This window comes from Lepisma saccharinum, chromosome 27, assembly GCF_977018435.1.
Source record: "Lepisma saccharinum chromosome 27, izLepSacc3.1, whole genome shotgun sequence".
NCBI classification, from domain to species: domain Eukaryota; kingdom Metazoa; phylum Arthropoda; class Insecta; order Zygentoma; family Lepismatidae; genus Lepisma; species Lepisma saccharinum.
This window is the reverse complement of record NC_139255.1, coordinates 37,099,130-37,125,781: the sequence shown is the minus strand read 5'-3', so window position 1 is coordinate 37,125,781 and position 26,652 is coordinate 37,099,130. Positions and strand designations below refer to the sequence as shown.

The following is a 26,652-nucleotide window of genomic DNA, read 5'->3' as shown; positions in this document are numbered from 1 at the left end:
AACTAAAAGGGCTACACATGAACTCCCCTCCACTGGCGTTCGCAGAGAGGGGCTGTTGGGGCTAGAGCACCTTACGATAATTTTAAAAATAAAAGATCAAATGACAGCAGTACAAAAATGGGGAAAATCAAATGCAAACCCCGTTAATATGATCCCCGATTACCACTTTTTGTCTTTGTTTTTTAAAATAAAGGTTAAAAATTGTAATTACGAAATATATTAACTCATCCATACATCCCTCTAGAACGCAATATCCAGCGTACGCTAGTGTCCCTTGTGATCACAAACCACACTATAACATTGTCCAACTCACGAAATTTCAATTGTTTTTTTTTCTTACTTAGCGTCGCTTTTTTACAACTTCTGGCTAATCGCGACGATGAGGATGCATAATGATATGATGAGGCGACCACTTATTCATGCTGCTGCCAGTTGAGCCTTCATTAGGAATGAAACCCTGGCGCAAGAATTAATTACATTTAATCCAATCTTGTATTAATTAATAAATTAAACGTTTTAAGATCATATTTCAAAATGTTTAGCTTTATCATACATTATCCATGGCTTTCTTAGACCATATTTGTCAAAAAAAAAAAAAAAAAAAGACTCACGCCTGAGAAAAAGGGACTGGCGCCTGAAAGTTTTTCTAACCCTGTCTATAAATATGCCGCAGTATAGTGGAACCACGAGCAAAACAACCTGCGCAGACCCGCGAGTCATGTGCACCGTACCCCCGCGAGTAAGGGAGGGGGAAAGTTCACCATGCTTCCTTATGGCCCGAGGTGGAGGGAAGAAGGGAAAGTTGCGCGGGGACTTCTCGTCCCAAGGTTTTTTTCCTTGTGGTCGATCTATACATATTTAAATCATCAACGTAAACTGACTTATGGAGTACAGGACTCTTTCTCCCACGAAAAAATGAAATGTTTTAGTTTTCATGTTATCAGCGATTCAAGTTACGGCGATACGACTTTCGAAACATTTTGAGTTTTGTACATATTTAGTAGTTTCTTGACGGCGAATTGGTCTAACATGTGGAAGGGATATGCGGTTGACCTTCATACTTATTAGCTTGCATTGTGGGAAATAAGAACGATGCCAGAGTTGCACGTTAAGTAAGCACATTGCGTTATTTTTGCAGTTGTTGCAGAATCAGGTGAAGCCACAGCATTTCGTCCTCGGTGATTGGTTGCTACATGAGACGCTTCTATGACGAGTGTGTTCAGCAATTGGATCTCACATGTGAAGTTGTGCCACCTCATTTCCGTCAGAAAGGGTGTGCTTCGTTGTTCCCAGCGCTCGTAATTTGTACTTCTGCAATTTTATGTATATTTAACTCCCTACGATTGTTTTCCCGCTAGTTTTGGCCAATAGCAACGGTGAGGATGAATCATGATATTAATGAAGAGAGACATGCACCGACATTGTGAGTCAATTACTCAACGCGCTAGGCCACAGAAATGGTAAATTTGTATTTATTTATAAAATATATATATATATATATATATATATATATATATATATATATATATATACACACACACACATACACAGACAGAGAGAGAGAGAGAGAGAGAGGTGGGAGGGGGGATGACTCATAGGTTCCTTTATAACCTTGTAGCTCTGAAATGTGAATTATGAGCGATCTGGGGATACAACAATGGTCAAGGGACATAGTCTTACCTGATGCACAGTAATTGGGACACGGCCGCCATCTTGGATGTGGGGGGTTACTTTAATTTGTTTACTCTTTTCAAATAACATTTTGTAGAAGTTTGATTAAAGTTCACTTTGCTAATCTACATAGCTTTCAAAATTTGTACTAAAAGAGCGTTCTTGTCACATGTCCGCAAACCATTCATGAACGAAAACACTCGTTTCAGGCAAACAGAGAAAAACTCCAATATTTTTAGAAAAATGAAATATGGCATATTGTGGACATTAAAATGTGAAATAATTTGTACCCAACAATGCCATAGTTCACAGTAATAATACAGAAGGTATATTGTTGCAGTGGCCGCGGTGGCTCAGTCGGTAACGCGTCTGACTACCATGCTCAAGGTCCCGGGTTCGATCCCCGGCCGGTTCAAATCCGGGAACTTTTCTAACGGTGGAAGCGGCCCCGGCGCCTACCCAGCGTCGAATAACATGGGTACCTGGGGGAAACCCTGGGGGGTAAAGGCGGTCAGGGGCGTGATGCTGATCACATCACCCCCACTCACGACCGGATCAAGAAAGTGTGGGGCGTTACCCCCACACCCCCTATACGCCTTCATGGCGTGGTGCTATGCACAGGGGAACACTTTACCTTTTTTATATTGTTGCAGCAGTTACTTCTATACCGCCGATAAGTCATTGTCACAAAAAAGGGACAGTTTGACGTCCCGTTTTACGTTCCGAAAATCGGGACAGGGATTCAAAAAGGGACTGTCCCGTCTAGTACGGGACGTCTGGTCACCTTAGGCAGGAGAGCACAAATTCATTTGTGGTATGTGACAATGTAGCAGTTGGCAAAGCAATGTGGCTTGAAGAGCAAACCGCGAGGAATTTCTCCGCGCATGCGCCAACGAATCACGCAAAGTGCCAGTTTTCCGCAAGTTTATTGTGTCTGTGTCCATTCACCGACACAACCTTGAAACACGTTCGACGCACACGGTAACAGAATCAAAAGTCCTGCATAAAAAAAGGGGGGAATAAGACCTGAATGGTTGGCTGCATTGTTTGCTCCAAGCTTGGCGGGATTCAGTCTCTGGCACACACACAATTTGCTTCAGAGGAACGACGACAATGCGTTTTATTCAAAACGCGCCGAACTTAATTAATAACTCCACGGACGATGCGTTGTAAGGTTTCTTTTTCGAGAAGCGGAGGCGGGTGGCGAAGGGTGTGCTATAGCGCGATTATTTCCGTAACATCCCAAACGAGTTGAGCCTCAAGGAGCCACTCTAGTGATGAAAAACTACAAATGTTTTCGTTTCGAAGGGTGTATAGATCGACCACAAGGAAAAAAAAAACCTTGGGACGACAAGTCCCCGCGCAGTTTTCCCTTCTTCCCTCCACCTCGGGCCATAAGGAAGCATGGTCAACTCTCCCCCTCCCCTTCTCGCGGGGGTACGGTACACAGGACTCGCGGGTTTGCGCAGGTTGTTTTGCTCGTGGTTCCACTATAGAATCCTATTCGCAAAAAAAATTCACATTTCCTAATATTTTGGGAAAATCTTCATATTTTACAGTATCTTACACCACAGTGTTTCACTTGACTGAACGTGTGGAACGACTGCAAGTACACCTGAAGATAGTTCCTGGATCTGTAAATTTTGTGTCCCTGTATGTTTGAGAATCACTGTACAAAAAGGGCGCCCCCCGCGACACACCAGGATAACTTCAAATAGTTCTAGTGATGAAATTGTAGCGTACAAATATGGATGAAGGGTGCCATGAAAGACAGCAAATTAACTGTACCTGTGCATCGTGAAAAAGTACAAAGAACTATTCATCAGTAAAGTGATAGATGTTTAGGGAAAGGAAACAAGTCGTATCCGGTTTCTAATTAAATAGTGGACTCGGAAGTCTGAACTTGACAACACTGCAACGACATTTGAAATTCAATTTCAGTTTTATTGATTGACTTGCTTTATTTCTTTGTGCCACTTTTGGCTAATTTGCGAAGATGGGGATGAGTGATGACATGATGAAATTGATGAACGGACACTCACAAACATCCATGCCCAGGCCGGGATTCAAACCCGGCCAATTTCAGTTTTATGATTTGAAAAATAATAAAAGGTAAAAACGAGTTTTTATGACTGAAGGGAAGTGTTCCAAGTGGAAATTCCTACCTGGGGGAGGATGCTTTGCCAGTTTGGGGAAATAAAAGCTGGGAGGATGTCTATGCAAATTATCCTAGTGGCGGATGCTTTAGAGAATTTTCTTAAGTGTGGGATATCAACCCCACGTTGCCACAACTTTGAGCACTGCAGACACCTGAGAGAAAGACGGCGCCTTTGCTGTACAACAACCTACATTAGGCTAATACTCTATTCTGATGCGTGCGTGATACAGACTTGGTTTATCCTCGATACAAAACAGAACTTTTTGCACTGCACACATTTCTCTTTTCGCAACGAAATGAAGATTCGTCCCAAAATGATCACCCTGATTTCATAATGTTCTTACTCTTTAGTGATTGCACTGATTTTGATTTTTCTCTTGCAGATGCGTTGGACCAATCGTCGAGTTTTTCTGGCTGTGTGAAATTAATATGCAGGTTCGTCGCTAGGGGCGCTACACTAGAAAAGGCTCAGTGTGTCGAGTGGCTGACTGAGACGAAATCACCAAAAACGGTACAACGGAAGTTTCAAAATCGCTATGGAAAACAACCACCAGATGTAAAATTGATAAAATCTTGGATGCAAAAGTTTCTACAGTCGAAAGGGGTAGTAGTGCTGGGCGACCATCGGCATCTGCGAAGACTGTTGAAAACATTCGCACAGCCTTCCATGCATTACCAACGAAATCACTACAACAAGTTGAACGTGAGCTCCAGTTACCGAAGAGCGAGAAAGAACCAGTCTAGCTATTCAGAGTGTGACTTCCCAAATGCTACAAAATGTGTGGCAAGAGATGGACTACAGGTTAGATATTTAGCGTGTGACTGGCGGAGCTCATATCGAGTGTCTTAAATAAAACCTGATCACTTTTTTTTTGCTTCTCTGCAAAATATGGTGATTGTAAGTATATTGGCAATAAAATTATAAGCGGTTTAAATCGGGGTAATCATTTTGGGACACCCTGTATAAGAGTAGCACCGCGTTCGTAATCAAAGTAAATATTTTAGTTGTTTCTGCAGGTTTTAAGGTGACCATCATGCAGTGTGCTCTCAGGTAGGACTTTGATGTGTCGGGTTCACGTCCATACACAAATAAAAAAAACTATGTCAAATTAAATTGTGGATATTTGTAGCATAAAAATATTTTAATGGCTATTTGATCGTATGAATTCAGTGTTTGGCGAGTTCAATTTGTTGCACAAACATAAATAGCGAGTGGCAACTGATATTTCCTTACTTGGAGTTACATATTTGAACCATCTAATATATATTAGAATACTTTGCGTAAATTTGTGTACAAATTTCGAGACCTAAGTTACATTAAAAAAGTCCACATATTATTAGAATAATTAAATTAAATCAAGAAGACAGATGGATAGGCCACGTGGCACGAATGGGAGAGGAAAGAAGAGTTTACAGGATTCTCGATGAAAAACAAAGGTAAGAGACTTGTAGGAAGGCCAAGACGAAGATGGAGGGATGACGTTGAGATGGACCTAAAGGAAATCGGTAAGGATAAATATTGGATTGATCTTGCCCAGGATAGGGAGAGATGGAAGGCTTGTGTTGCGACAGCCATAAACCTTCGGATTTAAGAAGGCTAGAGAGTTAGTTTAAAAAGTCCAGGGTCCAGGATTCGAGTGTTATTTGTAAGCGTCCCTTCATAAATTTCATCATATCATCACTCATCCTCACGATTAGGTAAAAGAGGCATAAAATCGAAGTAAAATAAACTGAAATGAATCAATCAATTTAGTTATGACTACAGGGAAAAACACATCGAACGCAGTCGCTTTCTAGTCACCAACAGTTCAGCATCTACTTGAAAAATTCCCATGGAAGCAAAAGCAAAACGCTTCACAAATACATGGCTCAGTAGCTTCGCGTGAAGGAACTTCTACATCAAGACTTCAGTAACCAGGCAGGGAGCTCTTCAATCTTCAACTGCATATGGAAATGCAACGCTTATTTTTATCAGCTCGGCATCTATTCGTCTCTATGCCGTCACCGCGACTTTCCAACGAGGACAGACAAATGTCGAGCAATATGTCCCGGAATAAAATTCCTTGAAAATTGATCGGCGCTCGCCTTAGATACCGGGACTTGAGGCAGACAAACAACAGGAAACCGATCTGGCCTTGGGAGTAACCTTGGAAATTGACTTCAGGTTTTTTATACGCGCGGACTTATTTTTGCTGCTTCCTCAGCGTTGACGAACGAGCATTTCCATGCGGCATCTAATCGCATGAAAGACACTGTCTCTTGTCGTTTGCTCGTTTTTACAATGTTTCTCTTAAGATTTCTGTACGCAAATTCCTCTCTTGGTGGGGCTTCCTTCTTCACCTTGGAGTGAATGTTGAAGTGTGTTGCTGCAGAATAGCAGAAAAAAAATGGTAGACATTTTGGGAAGTTTCTTCGTATCTTAATGAAAATCTAATTCGAATCCTGATCACGGTATTGTATCTAAAATTACAATATGGGTAGTGATCAATAACCAACTATGAACTTCTGTTTAAGAAAACAAAATTTGGGAAAATTAAGATGCCGCTGGACCTCAGGGATGTTCCAGAAAATACTTTCTTTTTCGAAAATTTCTCTCTGGGTATGGTATTCCAAATTCTGAACAAAAATTACATCTCTTTAGAGTTCCTTCTAGCACACCCAAGTAAATTCTGTGTTTCATATTAAAGTTTTCTTACGCCAGGGGTTCGAATACCGGCCTAAACATGGTTATTATTATTTCGCTGATGTCAATAAACAGGCTATCGGTGCCAAGCCAGATAGCTATGGGCAAGAGCGCGAAGCAAACCACACAAGATTCAGTTGAACACTCCATAAGAAATTCTAAATCCATGTAATTTGTCAGAATTTAAAACATTGTAGAAGTTTTTCGAATAGTCCCAACATTTCGGAACCGCAAAATAATATGAATTTGCCTCTTTGTAAGAATATAAACGACTTTTGCAGATTAACAGAAAAAAAAGTTTATATCAAATCCCACTTTATGTGCGGACGCTAATCGGGACAGTTTTCGTCCGATGCGGACGGAAAATAAATAATCCCAGCTGCGGACACCGAACCTGAAATGCTTCATTCCATGGCGATGCCCGTAAGCGCTGTTGGATCCGGGTTCGAATATCGACACAAACAGCATATTTTACAGATAGATATATCGGTACCAGCGGTCACCGAACTAAATATTTATCAATACATTATCTTCATGTGTATTATGAAGAACTAGAATCGTGTGCCTGAAGACTCTTGAGTGATAAGTCTCTCTACAAAGGGAAAAGAAAATAGGCAACCTGATATTTCATGCTGAAACCAAGCAGTTCGCTGCACGCTTCCTTATCGACAAAATTTCAAGCATGAAAAAGCAGATATGACCGTTACATATATATCACACGAACACATACACACAGAGTGTATTTAGAAAATATATTTTTTTTCATGATCAAATCTTGATTTCTATGCTGATTTCATGATGTAACACGTCAATAGCCGGATCACGAGTCCTCCAAGAAAACAAATTTAAAACAGGTGTGCTTTGTCCTTGTTTTTCTAGAGTTCTTAGTTAACGAAATTCTTATTTTGTTCCTTGGGTGTGGGAATTTCTCTGTAGTGAAGACTGTTTCAGGTATGCCAAGAAAAGACAATCACCCAGTACAACACACTGGGTTATTTCGAGCATATAACACGTTTTTGTTGATACAATTGTAGCGAAAAACGAATAGAGAAGGCGACATACATGAACGAGTAGTGGAGAAGGCCATGTGACTTGAATCAGTCAGATTATTCGATTTCTACTCTGTTCCCTCGGCGTCGCCTGAAATTTTTGTAGTAGGGGGGTAGATTGATGATAAAGCTTGAATAGCAGAAATAATGAAAATAGTAATTTTAAACAATAATGACTACTGCAAACTAATAAAATTAACCCTTTATTCCAAACTTATTATTATTATTATATACTTGTGGAGGCTATACTACTCGATCCACCACATGACTATTTTTAATTCGATTTTAGAAATTTAGCGTTAATTTCTGTCGCTTTGGCAAGTTGTGACGATGAGCGTGAGGATGAGTGATGATATGATGAAACTGATGAAGCAGCACTCACAAAGAACACCCATGCCCAGGCCGGAATTCGAACCCGGAAGTCCTGGTGTCTTATTGTTTATCGATTAGTTTCATTTTACTTCGCTTTTGTGCCACCTTTGGCTAATTTGCGAAGATGGAGATGAGTGATGATATGATGAAATTGATGAATGGACACTCATAAAAAACAGCCATGCCCAGGCCGGGATTCGATCCCCTGGTGACGTAGCGCGGTGTCATAACCACTGAGTCACGGAGGTCGGTAGGCCCGTTGACGTATAGTAAATAGTAATTCGCTGATTGCGTGAATGTATGAAAATCGGATGGGAATAACAGATATTGAAAAAAAAATCATATTAAATTGTATACCTTTCGTAAAATAAAATAAATATGAAAAGTTTCGTAAGCATTAGATTAGCTGTGTAGTGTTGCTCACGAGACATTTCCCGTCATATTTATATAAAATGTGAATTGAATGAATGAGTGATTTATTTTACTTCGTGTTTCTGCCTCTTTGGGCTAACTGGGAAGACGAGGATGTCTGGTGATTCGATGAGAGCTCCTCGTTAGTCTGGGAAATGCAGTCCAGGATGTACTTCTGAAAAGTAAGGTTGACTGGCATTCGTGTGTCTTCATAACGGGCCACTCCCTATACCACATAAAAATGCCTATTCTATTTCTTTTTGGGGCGAGAATAAATTACGCGACGAAAGAAACCACAGTAATGAGCTTGAATTTCATACGTGATATTTGAAAATTTCCCTGCAATTTTGATACTTTCATGATATATATCTTTTTCCTTTTCACCTGAAATTCTACTTGCTCAGAAGCAATTTATCTTCACGTGTCAACACTGTATCGTGCTCGCTTTGTACTATCTTCTCCGTCCACAGCAAGTATGAAGTCGATGTGATTTGAATTTTGTTATCTAGCGTCGCTTTTCTGTCACTTTGGCTAATCTCGACGAAGAGGATTAGTCATGATATGATGAAGCGACAATCACAACACACCCAGGCCGGTATTTGAACCCGGGACTCCAGGCGTTGTAGAGTGCTGTGCTATCCACTCTGCCACGTAGGTCCGCACAGTCACGTGTCTTGGGAGAGATCCTATTCGTTGACTTGGACTGCAGCTGTTCCACATGAACAGTCAGTGCAATTATGAGCGAGCTGAGAGAGAATTAAAACCAATAAGCAATCCCGCAAGTCACGTGCCTTTGTTTATACGGATTTACTTCGGTCAGAGAACAGCTACGTGTATAGTCGACGCGCTAGCTACGTTAACGACCGGCTGGCTTTGAAGTCCACGGAGCGCGCCCACCAGCTGCAACAATCACATTCAACGCAAAGTGTTGCCACACATTTACTCTACGCCACCTTGTCCCTCCGCGCACAAGCACCTTCCCACGGTCTCCACATTGAAGTTGCAAAGTACGGCAACAGCGTATCCGCAGTCATCTGGCCGAGACTCCACGTGGAGTAGACGAGCAGAATGACAGCTGCGCCCATTGGCTGAAGGTTGAGTGTGATTGGACGAAAACAACTCGCCCGCTATTTATCCCCACCCACGTTTGTGGCGGCGGCTTTCTTCAGTTCTTCGACGTTAACGAAGTAAACGCGTGGACTATAAGAATCAGCGGTGGATTTAAGAATGGCCACTGAAGATATATTCTAGTTTTCGACAGCTCAAATCTCTGTCGCGCGCTACGACGCCAGGGGTCACGGGTTCGAAAACGGGTCTGGGCATGACTGTCCCTTCATCACCAATCACCACCTTCATCGTTGCGATTAGCCAAAACTGGCAGAATAGCGACGCTAAATAACAAAACTCGAATCCAATCGACAGTTCAGGGAGTGGCGATGGTCCTGAAATTTACGAAGGCCATACCAAGTACTTTTAACTTTCGGATCAGAGTTTTGGGCCAAATTAATTCATTTATTCAATCCACGAGCATGAAGCTCCCTATATCCTGCGCCGACATTATTCTGGGCGGTGAACTTGGAAGATGGCAATAAAACTCCTCCCTCATGCATGTCGGAAAATGAGTTGCAATTCGAGATGACATCACACACTGCTCGCAAACCATGACCCAACCAGCGAGTTTTCTTTGCACGCCACGAGGAGCGAGGCTGGGAAATCGGGAGGTCGCTGCTCGCACGTTCCCCGCTCGCTACATGTGCATGGCCAATTTAGCGATGAGTGCAGTGCAGTCAATGAAATTGCCCTTCAAAACCAACAGCATTCACACCTATAAATATCCCGGTATGGAGGGAATTTTTAGAATCTACATTGTAACTTGTCGAACTCTTCCTGCAACATGGGTTGCTGGATTCGAATCTGGCGCTGCCGACCTCCGTGGCAGAGTGGTTGGCGCGCTAAAACGCCAGGGGGTCCAAAGTTATTAATCCCGCCTTGTAGGGAGGGGGGGAAGGCAATGAAACTAAAAATCAGGGTTGTTAATGTTCCAGGAACCCATAAATTTAATGGGTTTCATTGGGTTCGCAACAGGGCCAGAACCTTTTTCTAGCACAGTTTAAATTGATCCGGAAAAAAAGATTCCTGGAGCGAACTGAAATAGCCTACTTTAAACATAAATAGGTTTACGGTACAGAACCCATTTACGCTTGCTGATTTTCTCTCCTGGACTGGGATTGAATTGATTCAAATTTCCCTTAAGGGCATGCGATACAATTTCCACGGGAGTCTTCCCAAGCCCTTCCGTCCAAGGCAGTGTGCCAACTTAGCTCTCTTGATCATATGGGAGTATGATTTGATTCAGTCTCTTGTGAATATAAAACTTCCGATGGAATAGAAAGAGATGTCAACGGGAAGAGGGCAGTTTGAAGATGAGTAGTACAGTTGTCCGGGTTCTAAGCCTTCAATTGGGGCTCGAATCATCATTTGGGGCTCGTGGGGCTTGCCTTAATGGATTTCTCTCGTAAGGCAGAAAATGGCTCGGTGGGGCTCGCAGTGTTGTCAACTCTTACCCGAAAAAAATCACCAAAGTTTTTGGTCTAACCTAACCTAAAACAAGGAGCTGGCAACCTTTTTCTTGCAGTGTTGCCAACACTACACCCGAAAGTAAAGCTCGGTGGGGCTCGCCTTGATGGTTTGCTCTTGTAAGGTATAAGCCCTATTTTCTCGCAGTGTTACCAACATCTTACTCGAAAAAATCAACAAGGTTTTTTGTCTAACCTAGCCTAAAGCAAGGAGCTGGCAATCTTGCTTGAGGCTTGTTTTACAGTGCATAAAGCAAGGTTGCTAACCTACTGGTATTTTTGCCATAGCCTTTTACAAAAAAAAAAAGAGAGAGGGGAGAGAGAGAGGGAAGAGTTAAACAACCGACAGCCTACCTACAGCTTTTTTTTGTCTAACCTAGCCTAAAGCAAGGAGCTGGCAATTTTGCTTGAGGTTTGCTTTACAGTGCATAAAGCAATTTTTGCCAACCTACATATACTGGGCAAGGAGAGCCGGCACTGCCGTAAAAGAGAGATGGATGGATGGGTGGTAACACTGCACGGGTTCAACGTCATCAAATAAAAATTGCCTTAATGGTTTTTTCTTGTAAGGCATGATCTCTATTTTCTCGCGGTGTTACCAACTCCTACCTACACTTTTTTTTTAGTTGGCAAGGGCTAGAGAGAGAGAAAAACTTATAGCTGGGAACAGTAATGAACGAATACACCATATCGTAATTTTCCAACTCCGGCAATATTTGTATATCGCGACCTTTGTAAACCTTTTTCTCTCTCGGGGGAACGATGTGCCACACACACACACGCACACACACACACACACGCGCGCGCGGGGCCAAAAGTTTTGAATTTACGGTTGAAAAAATGTTTTTTCTATAACATGTTTTCGTTCGAGGCAAATTCGTAGGTAGATATTGTTAAATAAATATTAATATTGTAAATATATATATATACATATTGTATTTAGTTTTTCGGTATCGAAAAGCGACTGTCATATTGTATTTGAAAAAAATATGCTTTTGCCTGTGGATATCTAGAAAAACGACAATTTCATTCCCTCTCCCTCTCTGTATTTTACACGGAAAGCATTTCCCGACAACTAGAAAGAGTTGCCAACACCCACCCTAACCTAACCTAATCTAATCTAACCTAACCTAACCTAACCTAACCTAACCTATTCTAACCTAACCTAACCTAACCTACTCAAACCTAACCTAACCTAACCTAACCTACTCTAACCTAACCTAACCTAACCTAACCTACTCTAACCTAACCTAACCTAACCTACTCTAACCTAACCTAACCTAACCTACTCTAACCTAACCTAACCTAGCCTAACCTAGTCTAACCTAACCTAACCTAACCTACTCAAACCTAACCTAACCTAACCTAACCTAACCTACTCTAACCTAACCTAACCTACTCTAACCTAACCTAACCTAACCTAACCTAACCTACTCTAACCTAACCTAACCTAACCTAACCTAACCTACTCAAACCTAACCTAACCTAACCTAACCTATGCTAGGTTAGCTAATTGTGTCTTCTACAGCTTCACTGTATAGAGGGAAGATGGAAAAAGAGAGCTCTACGGAAACTGACGCTCTTAACAATATTGTACGTTCGTGAAAATTATATATATAAATAAGACTTAAGCGTATTATCTGCTTTCATGTCAGATTTTGCCAACCTGTGAGCTGTAGTGTTTAGGTGACAAACGACCTGCTCAAATATGATACTGTTGACAATATTGTACGCCCGTGAAAATTATATATAAATAAGACTTAAGCGTATTATCTGCTTTCATGTCAGATTTTGCCGACCTGTGAGCTGTAGTGTTTAGGTGACAAGCGACCTGCTCAAATATGATACTGTTGACAATATTGTACGCCCCGTGAAAATTATATATATAAATAAGGCATAAGCGTATTATCTGCTTTCATGTCAGATTTTGCCGACCTGTGAGCTGTAGTGTTTAGGTGACAAGCGACCTGCTCAAATATGATACCGTTGACAATATTGTACGCCCGTGAAAATTATATATATAAATAAAACTTAAGCGTATTATCTGCTTTCATGTCAGATTTTACCAACCTGTGAGCTGTAGTGTTTAGGTGACAAGCGACCTGCTCAAATATGATACTGTTGACAATATTGTTCGTATATTGTATTGTATAGGAGACTAGAAGCATATAATTTGGCGAAAAAAAAATAGAAAATAGTTTAAAAAAAAAGTGAACAATTATATTTTGCATTGCACAGCATTAGGTATTAAATAACATACCCCCAAAAAATCTCTGCATTATGCGTTCTGTAAAAAAATTGCCCTACGTGCCAAATTGCTGTGTCAAGTAAATATTTTCAAAAGCACTGTCGTACTTGTGTGCTGGGAAAGCAAATATGTGCGACCAAACTGTGCTCTAAGTGTGGAAAAAAATATTTCTATTGCCAACTTCAAGTTGTTTTTTTTTTTGACACGTATATATATTATTATTTTTTTAACAGAGGAAGAAAGTCCGTGCTTCGGAAAACGCGATGATGTGCGTAATGATATTTTTCTTCTCCTGCTCAGACTTGTACCAATCTACTGAGTACCGTCTTCTTCCCTGCATCGCCTCGTTCAGTTCGTCCGACCTCTTGTTCAATTTTTCCCCAGCAGCCGAAAGCAGAATGTTGAGATTATCGCACCTCAGGCCGCTGATCTCCCGAAGATGGTCCTTGAGAACCATTTCACAAGGGATGCGAAATTCCGGCATCGTTCTTGCTATGATTACAAGTTTCCCTACATCCTCACAATCTCCGTTTACTGCGTGTTTAAATATTTTACATAGTAGCTCGGGCGGCAAATCAGTTATACGAGACATGTTGTTATTATTATTATTTTTCACTCTATGTTATTTATATACCCTACCCCAATTTTTGTTTTGTGTTTATGGCGATGGTGGTAGAGTGCCACACACGTAAATTTGCCGTTGCGTAGAAACGAATTTTCGTTTCGTCCCCCTCTCTCTTAGCATCATGTGTTCTACCCTGCTCGATAACCTTCGCTATTGTTGCCACATTGTCATTCCATTCCTGGACACACTCGCGCAAACATCATTGAAAACAATTGAATAGCGCTCCAGCTTGCGGTTCGGTAGGGACGCTAATGTGGCAATATAGCACGGCGTAGTGCTTGCTTCTTTTATGCAGTGCATGTTTATTGGCTAGCTAGTAACTAGTGTTGCCAACTGTAATAATGAAGCACTATTTCTGTCATGGAAGGGGAAAAGGCAGGTAAAGTGGCGGTGAGTTTTGTTGGATTGGAAGCACCATATTTTTATTTTATACTAAGTATTTGACCGGTTTGATGTTGTGTGCGTGTATTGCGTGTGTGTATGTAAAAGTGTGTGTTTGCTAATGAACGTTAAATTCCATAATGCCTCCAGTTCTGTCGAAGTTGAAATCAAAAACCTTGCATAGCCAAGCTCGGGAAATTCTAAGCAACGTGCACGAGTTCATGAAGGAGGAAGCCAGTCATGGTGTTAGCATCCCAATAAAGCATTTTGGCAAGAGAGCAGCGAACAGCAGCAACAAATTGTTCATATTTCATAATTTTGGAATTATTCAAAATAAATAAATTATGTAGCTCCAACATCATTTCAACTCTGGCTCCGGCACGTGTTCTTGTAGAAATTGCATAGAGGAGGCTGTTATTTTTGCTGCTTAATGCGATACATATTGTTTTCTGTGTTAAAATTGCCATGCTTTGATGGGTGATAAGCCTATTGAAAACTGTGATCGAGCGAGATATTCTTTTGCGCTGAATAGTATTGAAATAGCATAAGAAGTCTCATTATTTATTTTATATTTTGATGTTTTAGTTAGGAATATATTGATTTTCAATTTTCTGTTGCTGCGTAATGACCGGGGGGTCGAAATAGAGCGGCATCTGCCGCCACCCCCCAGGGAGGCAAAATGACTAGCGCCGGCCCTGGTTCATAACAAAAGAAAAAGCCGCGCAGCTTATCGTCTAGTGGCAGTATATGTACTTGTTATTGTTGTGGAAGCCGGCATCTTTTGTAAATGTACAACAAAGGCAACCGACTGTTGCCGATCTCAGAGAGGAAATAATAATACTGCTTCAGGAGGAGTGTTATGGTGCAATTGTAGCGGTTTAACACGTTGGCATGTTATTATCTGCCGTTGCAGTTCCATACCAGTGTATACGGGTTTTGGAAGTGAAAAGTTAAAACGCCACCAGTGCATTAATGCAATGAAAAATAATATATATATTTTTTTATTTTGTTTGAAATCACTCAAATAAGGAATCGTATGAAGAAGTCTTCTTTGCAGCATTTTTGGTAATTTTACTTATGTGTTAGTTCATATTTTGCGAATTTTTAGTCCATATGTATGTAGCTACATACAAAGTCACTTGTTAGTACATATTAATCCTAGTCCTGGTATAATGCATGACGTTTAAAACTCAACGTTAGATAGACCTGAATTCTCTAATTTTATTGTTGTACGTAACAGCTGTGCATCGGCGCACTGCAGCGATTTTTCTATCTGCTCCATTAGCAACACTGCTTCTTTAGTTGTTTCGCACATCGCACGGCAGAATTATCTGCGCTGGACTCTACCCAGTGCGGCGACCTGTTCACCCAGTGATGCGTCTCTGATCACGAACCTTTCGAAAGCTGCGTGCTCTAACTTTCTGTCTGTTTCGTGACGTGCATCCAGATCCGTCTGCGTGGTGTTGTAAGCAATGTCGTGATTTTTGCATGCGGCGTCCAACGGATTCACACCCTTGTCCCCTCTCTCCAATTTTTTCTCAAGTTTGGTACCCGGTCCGCAGTACTGGTAGCCAGGTAAATGTACGTGTTCTCGAAAAGTTTGGAGCAATCCAAATACTAGCAACTGATGAAACTGTACGATGGTCTGGACATTGCAACGTTCGCCTCGGAAATAAAACCACTCGACGATTGTCGTGAAAATTCAGTCGTTGCGTTCGACGACGCCATCCTGGAAAATCAAAATGAAATTCGCAACTTTTTCACGCAAGGTCGTCACAAAGGAATGGATTGTTTTTACCTAGCTCAAACGTTTTCCAAAATTCCAAAACAGTTAGTACGCGACAACGCTAATTTCATATGTTTGTTTCGTCAAGATCACACCAACCTCAAGCACGCGTACGATGACTACGTAGGCGGAGACATGAACTACAATCAATTTTCGGAACGCTACTGCTCTTCTTGCTGGAACGGTGACGATTTCGGATTTGCGACGATCGACATGACGAGGAAACCCAACGACGGAAAATACAGAAACAAAATCAACGACTTTCTAAACGTTGCAACGTTGTGAGAAACGACGTTTATTTATAAACGTTTATAAATAAACGTCGTTTCTCACAACGTTGCAACGTTTAGAAAGTCGTTGATTTTGTTTCTGTATTTTCCGTCGTTGGGTTTCCTCGTCATGTCGATCGTCGCAAATCCGAAATCGTCACCGTTCCAGCAAGAAGAGCAGTAGCGTTCCGAAAATTGATTGTAGTTCATGTCTCCGCCTACGTAGTCATCGTACGCGTGCTTGAGGTTGGTGTGATCTTGACGAAACAAACATATGAAATTAGCGTTGTCGCGTACTAACTGTTTTGGAATTTTGGAAAACGTTTGAGCTAGGTAAAAACAATCCATTCCTTTGTGACGACCTTGCGTGAAAAAGTTGCAAATTTCATTTTGATTTTCCAGGATGGCGTCGTCGAACACAACGACTGAATTTTCACGACAATCGTCGAGTAGTTTTATTTCCGAGGCGAACGTTGCAATGTCCAGACCATCGTACAGTTTCATCAGTTGCTGGTATTTGGATTGCTCCAAACTTTTCGAGAACACGTACATTTACCTGGCTACCAGTACTGCGGACCGGGTACCAAACTTGAGAAAAAATTGGAGAGAGGGGACAAGGGTGTGAATCCGTTGGACGCCGCATGCAAAAATCACGACATTGCTTACAACACCACGCAGACGAATCTGGATGCACGTCACGAAGCAGACAGAAAGTTAGAGCACGCAGCTTTCAAAAGGTTCGTGAGCAGAGACGCATCACTGGGTGAACGGGTCGCCGCACTGGGTAGAGTCCAGCGCAGATAATTCTGCCGTGCGATGCGCGAAACAACTAAAGAAGCAGTGTTGCTAATGGAGTAGATAGAAAAATCGCTGCAGTGCGCCGATGCACAGCTGTTACGTACAACAATAAAATTAGAGAATTCAGGTCTATCTAACGTTGAGTTTTAAACGCCATGCATTATACCAGGACTAGGATTAATATGTACTAACAAGTGACTTTGTATGTAGCTACATACATATGGACTAAAAATTCGCAAAATATGAACTAACACATAAGTAAAATTACCAAAAATGCTGCAAAGAAGACTTCTTCATACGATTCCTTATTTGAGTGATTTCAAACAAAATAAAAAAATATATATATTATTTTTCATTGCATTAATGCACTGGTGGCGTTTTAACTTTTCACTTCCAAAACCCGTATACACTGGTATGGAACTGCAACGGCAGATAATAACATGCCAACGTGTTAAACCGCTACAATTGCACCATAACACTCCTCCTGAAGCAGTATTATTATTATTTCCTCTCTGAGATCGGCAACAGTCGGTTGCCTTTGTTGTACATTTACAAAGGATGCCGGCTTCCACAACAATAACAAGTACATATACTGCCACTAGACGATAAGCTGCGCGGCTTTTTCTTTTGTTATGAACCAGGGCCGGCGCTAGTTATTTTGCCTCCCTGGGAGGTGGCGGCAGATGCCGCTCTATTTCGACCCCCCCCGGTCATTACGCAGCAACAGAAAATTGAAAATCAATATATTCCTAACTAAAACATCAAAATATAAAATAAATAATGAGACTTCTTATGCTATTTCAATACTATTCAGCGCAAAAAAATATCTCGCTCGATCACAGTTTTCAATAGGCTTATCACCCATCAAAGCATGGCAATTTTAACACAGAAAACAATATGTATCGCATTAAGCAGCAAAAATAACAGCCTCCTCTATGCAATTTCTACAAGAACACGTGCCGGAGCCAGAGTTGAAATGATGTTGGAGCTACATAATTTATTTTATTTTGAATAATTCCAAAATTATGAAATATGAACAATTTGTTGCTGCTGTTCGCTGCTCTCTTGCCAAAATGCTTTGATGGGATGCTAACACCATGACTGGCTTCCTCCTTCATGAACTCGTGCACGTTGCTTAGAATTTCCTGAGCTTGGCTATGCAAGGTTTTTTTTGATTTCAACTTCGACAGAACTGGAGGCATTATGGAATTTAACGTTCATTAGCAAACACACACTTTTACATACACACACGCAATACACGCACACAACATCAAACCGGTCAAATACTTAGTATAAAATAAAAATATGGTGCTTCCAATCCAACAAAACTCACCGCCACTTTACCTGCCTTTTCCCCTTCCATGACAGAAATAGTGCTTCATTATTACAGTTGGCAACACTAGTTACTAGCTAGCCAATAAACATGCACTGCATAAAAGAAGCAAGCACTACGCCGTGCTATATTGCCACATTAGCGTCCCTACCGAACCGCAAGCTGGAGCGCTATTCAATTGTTTTCAATGATGTTTGCGCGAGTGTGTCCAGGAATGGAATGACAATGTGGCAACAATAGCGAAGGTTATCGAGCAGGGTAGAACACATGATGCTAAGAGAGAGGGGGACGAAACGAAAATTCGTTTCTACGCAACGGCAAATTTACGTGTGTGGCACTCTACCACCATCGTCATAAACACAAAACAAAAATTGGGGTAGGGTATATAAATAACATCGAGTGAAAAATAATAATAATAACAACATGTCTCGTATAACTGATTTGCCGCCCGAGCTACTATGTAAAATATTTAAACACGCAGTAAACGGAGATTGTGAGGATGTAGGGAAACTTGTAATCATAGCAAGAACGACGCCGGAATTTCGCATCCCTTGTGAAATGGTTCTCAAGGACCATCTTCGGGAGATCAGCGGCCTGAGGTGCGATAATCTCAACATTCTGCTTTCGGCTGCTGGGGAAAAATTGAACAAGAGGTCGGACGAACTGAACGAGGCGATGCAGGGAAGAAGACGGTACACAGTAGATTGGTACAAGTCTGAGCAGGAGAAGAAAAATATCATTACGCACATCATCGCGTTTTCCGAAGCACGGACTTTCTTCCTCTGTTAAAAAAATAATAATATATATACGTGTCAAAAAAAAAACAACTTGAAGTTGGCAATAGAAATATTTTTTTCCACACTTAGAGCACAGTTTGGTCGCACATATTTGCTTTCCCAGCACACAAGTACGACAGTGCTTTTGAAAATATTTACTTGACACAGCAATTTGGCACGTAGGGCAATTTTTTTACAGAACGCATAATGCAGAGATTTTTTGGGGGTATGTTATTTAATACCTAATGCTGTGCAATGCAAAATATAATTGTTCACTTTTTTTTAAAACTATTTTCTATTTTTTTTCGCCAAATTATATGCTTCTAGTCTCCTATACAATACAATATACGAACAATATTGTCAACAGTATCATATTTGAGCAGGTCGCTTGTCACCTAAACACTACAGCTCACAGGTTGGTAAAATCTGACATGAAAGTAGATAATACGCTTAAGTCTTATTTATATATAATTTTCACGGGCGTACAATATTGTCAACAGTATCATATTTGAGCAGGTCGCTTGTCACCTAAACACTACAGCTCACAGGTCGGCAAAATCTGACATGAAAGCAGATAATACGCTTATGCCTTATTTATATATAATTTTCACGGGGCGTACAATATTGTCAACAGTATCATATTTGAGCAGGTCGCTTGTCACCTAAACACTACAGCTCACAGGTCGGCAAAATCTGACATGAAAGCAGATAATACGCTTAAGTCTTATTTATATATAATTTTCACGGGCGTACAATATTGTCAACAGTATCATATTTGAGCAGGTCGTTTGTCACCTAAACACTACAGCTCACAGGTTGGCAAAATCTGACATGAAAGCAGATAATACGCTTAAGTCTTATTTATATATATAATTTTCACGAACGTACAATATTGTTAAGAGCGTCAGTTTCCGTAGAGCTCTCTTTTTCCATCTTCCCTCTATACAGTGAAGCTGTAGAAGACACAATTAGCTAACCTAGCATAGGTTAGGTTAGGTTAGGTTTGAGTAGGTTAGGTTAGGTTAGGTTAGAGTAGGTTAGGTTAGGTTAGGTTAGGTTAGAGTAGGTTAGGTTAGGTTAGAGTAGGTTAGGTTAGGTTAGGTTTGAGTAGGTTAGGTTAGGTTAGGTTAGACTAGGTTAGGCTAGGTTAGGTTAGGTTAGAGTAGGTTAGGTTAGGTTAGGTTAGAGTAGGTTAGGTTAGGTTAGGTTAGAGTAGGTTAGGTTAGGTTAGAGTAGGTTAGGTTAGGTTAGGTTTGAGTAGGTTAGGTTAGGTTAGGTTAGAATAGGTTAGGTTAGGTTAGGTTAGGTTAGGTTAGGTTAGGTTAGATTAGATTAGGTTAGGTTAGGGTGGGTGTTGGCAACTCTTTCTAGTTGTCGGGAAATGCTTTCCGTGTAAAATACAGAGAGGGAGAGGGAACGAAATTGTCGTTTTTCTAGATATCCACAGGCAAAAGCATATTTTTTACAAATACAATATGACAGTCGCTTTTCGATACCGAAAAACTAAATACAATATGTATATATATATATTTACAATATTAATATTTATTTAACAATATCTACCTACGAATTTGCCTCGAACGAAAACATGTTATAGAAAAAACATTTTTTCAACCGTAAATTCAAAACTTTTGGCCCCGCGCGCGCGTGTGTGTGTGTGTGTGCGTGTGTGTGTGTGGCACATCGTTCCCCCGAGAGAGAAAAAGGTTTACAAAGGTCGCGATATACAAATATTGCCGGAGTTGGAAAATTACGATATGGTGTATTCGTTCATTACTGTTCCCAGCTATAAGTTTTTCTCTCTCTCTAGCCCTTGCCAACTAAAAAAAAAGTGTAGGTAGGAGTTGGTAACACCGCGAGAAAATAGAGATCATGCCTTACAAGAAAAAACCATTAAGGCAATTTTTATTTGATGACGTTGAACCCGTGCAGTGTTACCACCCATCCATCCATCTCTCTTTTACGGCAGTGCCGGCTCTCCTTGCCCAGTATATGTAGGTTGGCAAAAATTGCTTTATGCACTGTAAAGCAAACCTCAAGCAAAATTGCCAGCTCCTTGCTTTAGGCTAGGTTAGACAAAAAAAAGCTGTAGGTAGGCTGTCGGTTGTTTAACTCTTCCCTCTCTCTCTCCCCTCTCTCTTTTTTTTTTTGTAAAAGGCTATGGCAAAAATACCAGTAGGTTAGCAACCTTGCTTTATGCACTGTAAAACAAGCCTCAAGCAAGATTGCCAGCTCCTTGCTTTAGGCTAGGTTAGACAAAAAACCTTGTTGATTTTTTCGAGTAAGATGTTGGTAACACTGCGAGAAAATAGGGCTTATACCTTACAAGAGCAAACCATCAAGGCGAGCCCCACCGAGCTTTACTTTCGGGTGTAGTGTTGGCAACACTGCAAGAAAAAGGTTGCCAGCTCCTTGTTTTAGGTTAGGTTAGACCAAAAACTTTGGTGATTTTTTTCGGGTAAGAGTTGACAACACTGCGAGCCCCACCGAGCCATTTTCTGCCTTACGAGAGAAATCCATTAAGGCAAGCCCCACGAGCCCCAAATGATGATTCGAGCCCCAATTGAAGGCTTAGAACCCGGACAACTGTACTACTAAGATGAATTTCTCCAGCGGAAAAGTCGAAACTTCCATTTGATTAGCCGTAACTTGATGTTGAAGTTGATTCCCCATAAGAAATACATGGGATTCCGAAAATTATTATTCAACATATTTTTCAAACATCGTGTCCAGCTTAATAATCAACATAACAAAATGTTTGCACTTGCAACATGGAGAGAAATCCATACTCTTGGATACACCCAGGGTTTGTTTTAGTAGCAGTGCCCATTCGGACGATACTGAAATAAATGCACAACTGGTGCGTAATTGTATCTCCTCGCCTTAACAACCCTGCTAGAAATCCTCTCCCTAGTGATCAGCACCACGGTTCGGCTGGGTACTTTTCTCCCATGATTGTTTATTGGTACCTATTTATTTGAGGCTGGGAGCATTTTTATGCAGGGACAAGGCTGGAAAAATTTTCACCACAGATCACCGACTGCAAAAGTCGAACCCGGTCTTCCGCATGGCAGTAATACGTCAAACCGACTGAATCCCTGCAGATCAAGGACGTAATGTGATTTCTATTGAATAATAATATTAATACAAATAAATAATTGAAACTATTTAGACGTTTTGTATTTCTAGAGACCCAGTGTGCCGCATGACACATGAAAGTTGGAAAAAATATATTTAAAAAAAAAAAAAAAAAGAGGCGTGATTTCTCAATGAGGCAACTCTATACAATAATGTTAAATGTTGCCAAAAAATAACAAATTTTGGACTAGCGGATCTGAAGAACGTCAATGACAATCGTTCAATTTTTGCTCGCAATGTTTCTTCTGTCTCCGTTCAGGGGAAACTTAAATAAAATTTACCGGAAAAGGCAGTTTAGGGTGTTCTTCCTGTAACATAAAACTGCGAAAAAAATGTACTTCCTTGTGCAACCGTATTCATTTCCTATGTGCGTACAAAGAAAAAATGTAGGAAGCAGTCCTTCTTTTAGCACCATTAGCGCTTAGCTTTACCAGTTGAGCTCTATTCGAAGACAGCTGCTGTGCTTTTGATGTGGGGGAGGGGGGACCTTGAGCACGTGGTTATCTCTTCAAGGCCACTGTTCCGCCATGGCAAACACTTCCACTTGTTCCGCAACTGTTGCTGGAAGACTCCCCCACCTGTTATCGCATTTGACTATCGACCTAACTATCTTGCGTAATTATACATGGACTGCTGAAGGACTGGTTCTGGCTTGCTCTGCATGGGCAAGCACTGGAAAAATATGCTAGCTGTCCAATCCTTTTCCTTAACACGTCAATGGTCCGGCAAAAATAGCAACACTGTTGGCATGGCAGGATCATTTTGACACACACACACATCAAGAGCTGTAATCAGTGGCGTGCCCAGGATTTTCCAAAGGGAAGGGGGTTACGGGTACTTGTTATTCTTTTACATGGCCTCCCCCAATGGCGCAGTGGTAGTGTCGTAGCCTTATAATCAAGGAGTCCCGGGTTCGATAGCGGGTGAAGGCACAAGTGGTTCGGATCCCACTTTCAACTGTAGGTCCAGTCCCGATTAGCCTTACTGTGCATAAAGTGGACTTGAAACAACAAATCAATTAAGTCAACATGTACATTTTTTAGTAGCCAGTCCTCACTTTGACATTTTTTCCTGCCTTCGATTTTCTCTTGTTTTAGGAATTCTGGGCCAAAGGGGGGGTTATGACCATCACCCCCCCCTTGGGCACGCCACTGGCTATGATGATTCCAATTGGTAGAGTGCATGCTAGAGATCGGGTTTGGTTCCCGGAATAGATGCTCTCACATTAAAGTCCCTGCATATGCAGCTCTGAGGCACACTCAACCTCTCATCAATACGCACTTCGAGGTTAGGGCGGCCAGAGTGTGATGTACAGTATATCAGATCACTTCCACTGTGGTCGAGCTCGAGAATATGTGTACATTTGATTTATTACTAGCGTCGCTTTTCTGCAACTTTTGGCTAATCGCTACAATAAGGATGAGTGATCAAATTGATGAAGGGGCAAAGAACACCCATGCCAAGCCCGGGACCACTAATCGGGACTGGAACTACAGTTCAAACCACGAACCACCATGTGCCTTCACCGGGCATCGAACCCGGGGCTTCTTGATTATAAGGCGATGCCATTACTACTAATCCATACCATCAGAAAGGAACCTTATCACCTCCTGTGGCCCCTTGGCAAGATGCAATGCAGAGGTTAGGGCGATGAATTTATTAAAATCGGGTTCTCACGTTTGGTATTTGTTGAGATTTTTTCACATTAAAATGTATGAATAAAATGCATCTTGCAGAAAGAAATGCACTTTTATCTTTTTAATGAAGTCAACAATTCAATATCAAAATTAGATTTTTATGGTACTCTACGTTCAGTGGCGAGATCACGAGTCGAACACTCACGCGCTATGCCACCGAGGTGGCGGAGTTCTCAACAGTACATGGACGGTCACGCACTGCAAGACACTAGAGAGCGGATGTTTAAAAACATGAATACTTTTTACGATACCATTTCCGCAAGGAGTTGCATTTCTAGGAGTGACGTGAGGTATGGACTAGTCCTTGCCAAGGTAAACCACACATGCTTATTCTTCGCAGGCATGTTTATAAGATCAATGCTAATGTTGGCCTCTGATCATAAACACGAATCTCAAAATACTAGTACCGCCAAAACGAACAATTTCCTCACTAAAAATAAAAAGGTTTGTGTAATGCGCATGCCAGTTTCTGCACTTTTCCTGTACACAAGAGTTCTCACAAACGGGCAAGGAGGCACAAACAGTTCCAGATGCATACTAGCTATCTTCGGACAACACTCCACAACTTCTTGTTGATGAATTCAATGTAGTCTCGGTGACATTAGAGGTGCTGTTATTAGAGATTATACATACAACCTTAGAGCCTCGTCTCGAAATAAAGTACAGAAATGTAAAACACCACTTTCAACTAAACAAAACGCACAAGTTTTTGCACAATAAAGAACAACTTCAGCTTAATCGAAAAGTCGCTTCCTCTGCCGTGCTTGAATACTGGTAAGTTACATGGTAATTTTGTTTGAGATGGATCTGTCATGTGCTTTATGTTCTAAGTTTAGTTCTCGTCTGCATTGTACAGAGGTCTGTCTCGTTCTCGACAAGTTGGGTCTCATGCCCTCTCTGCGGGTGTCTTGGTCTAGTCTGATTTCAATTGTAAAAACATAGATTGGGAACACACTCACTCAGGCTGTCACCGATATCAGCATGTACAGTCACGGACACTTCTCAGTTGTAACAAACCAATTACAAAGGCAATCAGGTCGTTTTACAACCCAGAATTGCCCGTGACTGTAGCAGCCTATCTGGGAATGATTCACACTTTAACACATGTGAAACCACCCATTCATCTCTGCAACATGCACCTTCCTTTGCATACAGTCTTATCATAAGCTAGCATAATTATTTGACATGTTTATTTTGCGTCGATTCTTTTCCACTACAGGTTAATCGTGACGATGATTAATGAAAAGATAACCTACAATCGAATTTCTATTTTGGTTACGTTCCGCTGAGGATTAATCGTGAACTGGTGATAGGACAAACACATGCCTCACCAGGATTCGAACGCAGGATCCCTGGTTTGGCAGCATATAACGTGTCAGAATACTAACCATCGTCAACTGCCTGAACATTCTGGACACCCCTCGTAAGCCATTCCCTAACACTGACGAACCCAAGATTAATTTCCTTGGTGGTTTCTCTCAAAATTCCACACTAATCAAAATCGACAGTTTATTTAGTGGAGTGACTCAAATGCCCTGCTAGCAAGTCAAAGGCCACACAATTATACGCCACATCCGGTTGCGAGATGACAGGGCCATATTAGCTGGTGCAAGAAGGTGGAACTCGAGATGCTGCACTGGAGCAGATAATCTCAAAGAAACAAAGACGAAACATCTTCTGAGGACGGAGAAATCTCCCAAGCGAGATCAAGTTTTACCACACAGATACCAGTGCAGAAAGGAAACACTACCATTTTAATGGAAATACATTCCGAAAGTACAATAAGCTTTTGGCATAAAATCTGAAACTTAGAATTCAGAGTCATCGGATTGTATAGAGTGTGGGAAAATATAGAAGTCGGCAAGAGATAACGAGCAAAATATTTTCTTGTTAACCATTCCGATTCTTGGCCTTAAATTACAATATTCCAGTAGTAAGAGAACATGGATGGATTATGGTTGACGAGGGAGAAGGGCGACTAGTCTCCTTGAACGTCAAAAAGACGATCCCCTCTCGACACTTAAAACTAAGCGATCAATTTACGAGATGACTAAATCTTTCAATTACACGAATGAAAATCGTAGTCCCACTAGCCCTTTCCACAACACATCTAAATCTAATAGTAAATAGTGAATTAATATGAGAGTACGTAAAGATCGCCCACAATTGGTGTGTAAGAAGTCGATGACCCCGTCTGTTTGACGTCTAAAATTAAGAATTCACCCCTCACCCTGCCATAAAAAAATTAGCGATAATCCCCAAAGATAGATTGATTGGCTTGGTTCATTTCTGCCACTTTTGCCTAATCGTGAAGATGAGGGTGAGTGATGAGAAGATAAAATTTAGCTATTAAATTCAGTCAGATAAAAAAAGCCATTGCATGAACAACACACTGTTTAACATACGTCCTACAGACAAAAGGAAATGATAAACACTACAGTGTGTCCTTGACATGTTTACACGTTAGAAAATCAACCTGCCTCCTCTATTTGTGTTTCCATCAACGCAATAAGCGAAAGTCAAATAAGAAGTATTAAATAAATGGTACCATGGCCGTAGACAGGAAATGTTTTCGGGGGAGGGGGGGGGGGGCATCCATAATTGTTCCCATGGGCGTCGCGAGAAATTTGAATAATAGTAATAATAACAATAATTATACAATAATAAAACAATTTTATTCC

At 41.1% G+C, this 26,652-nt stretch overlaps 1 protein-coding gene across 7 annotated transcripts in view; it reads right to left on the bottom strand.

Annotated features, from left to right (window-relative positions):
• The window catches only part of usp (retinoid X receptor ultraspiracle), a 146,133-nt gene that overhangs the window by 29,872 nt on the left and 89,609 nt on the right, over positions 1–26,652 (bottom strand). The gene's annotated exons all lie outside the window — the stretch shown is intronic.